Raw genomic sequence first — 2830 nt, 5'->3', positions numbered from 1 at the left:
TAATATTCTTTTTTTGTTTCTGCATTTTTTATTTTATTTTATTTATTTTTTATTTTTTCCTACTTGCTTAGATTCTGTTTTATCTTCCTGTATTTTAATCATGTAAAGCACTTTGCATTGTCTTTGTACTGAATTGTGCTATACAAATAAATTTGCCTTGCCTTGCCTTGATATTAAAAAGTAGGAACCTGCATGTTTTGCCTTCTTAATAGCAGCTGGTCAGATTAATCGGCCACAAACCTATATGTGAAGCATTCTGGGGTCATGGGTCATGAACTCTCTGTTGAATTTGAAGCTGGCAACATGTAGCCCTCCCAGGACAGAATTACCCTGCTCTAACTACTAGGCCACCACTCCCCTCTTCCTAGCTGAGGATTTGCTTCTTATAGACAACGCAATCATATCTTCCTTTTACAGTATCATAAAGTTTCATAAAAATCACTTTGTTCTGGATTAAAATTGTAGATAAATGTCAGATAGTGGTGAAATCCCAACAATGTAACCCTGTTAAACACATGCAGCCCCCTCTTTACATTTAAAGATCCCTTGCAATATGATAGATATTACAAATGGTCTTCTTTTCTTTCTGGTTTCATTACACTTTCAAAACTTTCAAAGGTAAAAAAAAAATTAATTAAAAAACTAATTGAGACAAACATGTGTAAAGAGTTGTTTTTCATAACCATTACAAAGCTTTATAATTGTAAATTGGTTAATATGAAAGGAAGTTATGAAATGCTAAATTTAATATTAAACAGTGTTTTAGGCAGTTGCCAGTCTCTTGTTCTGTGATTTTGAATTAAAAGTGTCAAATTTACAAGATAACAGTCATAAACATTTATTTCGACTTCTTTCTTTTCATTACAGGTGTTATGCCATGGTTATGACCGGTTAATGTCCTTCATATATCCCATTCAAATAAAGTGTCATATATACATGTATATACATTTGACCAATTTCAGGTTGAACCATTCTCATTTGGTGCATTTTCAAAATTGTATCTGTTTTAAAGATACATTAAATATTAAATATACATAATCTTTCACAAAATCCATGTGAAAAAAGTATGGAACTATTTACAGGAAATTATTTGACCTTGTTAAATTTAGTTTTTTCTAATTTGTCATTTTTTTCTAAAGTCTTGGAAAAAAAAGGAAATGTGTTCATGTCATGATCTTGGCACTGATGACTGGTAAACTATACCTTTCATTCTCCATACTAACTCCACCCATTTTCTCATTACCATTTATCTGATCCACCTGTTCCTTCTTCTATTTAACTGACTCTCTATCAGTCATCAGGGCCAAATTATTTTCTCAAGCCAGAGGTTAGACCCTTTCCGCATTACCTTGGGGTTTCTGACTTCCTGTTCCGCCTCTCAACCACTGAGCCTTTCTGTTCCATCTGATCTATTTTTAACCTGCCTGCTTCCAGTCATCGTGCAAGATCATTCTTGAGCCAGTGGCAGGAGTGTTCCAGCATTATCTTAGTGTTTGCGATTACCTGATCCTGACCTGTTCTGCCTCTCCACCACTGAGCCTGTCTGATCTGTTTGCCTGACCTGTTTTTGGACTCCTGCTGGATTCTGCCTGTTAACTGAATTTGGAGCTGTTCCCTGTCATCAACCTTGATTTCCCCCTGGAACCTCCTCAGACTTCTGGTCTCCTGGCTCTGAATCATGAACACTTCCTTGACACTGGCTTTGGCTTCGCCCTCTGGATTTTCCTGCCGTCCTTTGTCTGCCCGGATCTGCACTCCTGCTTGTTCTCCGTCCTCCCAGGCTGCAGCATCGTGGACACTCTGGAAGGTGCCTTCCGCACCTTGTTGGCAGCCCACCAGCTGGATTCTACCTCGTTCTCTGGGCACGGACTGAACCCGTAAACTAAGTTAGTGACTCACTCACCTGTGCTTCCTTTCTGCAGAGGTTCCTGCACTATACGCCCTAGCCGCTGTTTCTGCAGTTCATTTTTAATAAGTTATTTTTGAATAATCAGTCTTTCTTTTTGCCTTGAATACTTGGTCCTCTGTTCTGTACCATGACAATTTTATTGTTATAGATGGTTATATAAAATGTAATCATGTAAAATCAAGTGATTCTATAAAGTGAACTTACAATCGTGTAATATTTCTTATATTTATTATTTTCATTATACTCAGGTTTTACTGTTAAATTATCTGACATGCTGTAATTTTTACATGACATCTTGCTGTTGTTTTTGTAACCATAAAAGTGCAGACAAAAATACATAAAAGAACAAAGAAGAAACTACCCTCTGGAGCACAGGTGGCAAACTGGTTCCAGAAAGAGCCGTGTGGCTGCAGGTTTTCTTTCCAACCAAGCAATGGCACACCAGACTCCATTCATCTCATCAAGTCATCATGTTCAGATTGGACTCACTTGATGAGATGAATGGAGTCTGGTGTGCCATTGCTTGGTTGGAAAGAAAACCTGCAGCCACACGGCTCTTTCTGGAACCAGTTTGCCACCCCTGCTCTGGAGTATTGTTCTGTCATACAGAGGAGATGAGAAAGGAACACATTTTTTGGAATTGATTACTGCATTATTTGATTATGATCTGCTATTAGTTTTGCAGTAAAAATGTCCAGGGTGTAAAAATACTACCATGGTGCAAATTGCGTAGTCTGGTTAGATACCATCATGCATGATTAAAACATTAATTGGGTTTATCACAGTAAACACCAAATGATCAACAGACATATCATCGCTTAAAATAAATACAAAACAATGCAAAAAAAATCTATTTCAACAATAAAGTTTTTTATATATATATATATATATATATATATATATATATATATATATATATAT

The sequence above is a fragment of the Cyprinodon variegatus genome, unplaced genomic scaffold (genome assembly GCF_000732505.1).
Source record: "Cyprinodon variegatus isolate N-32 unplaced genomic scaffold, C_variegatus-1.0 Scaffold26, whole genome shotgun sequence".
Lineage (NCBI taxonomy): Eukaryota > Metazoa > Chordata > Actinopteri > Cyprinodontiformes > Cyprinodontidae > Cyprinodon > Cyprinodon variegatus.
The sequence above is the reverse complement of the archived record's forward strand: the minus strand, read 5'-3'. Positions refer to the sequence as shown.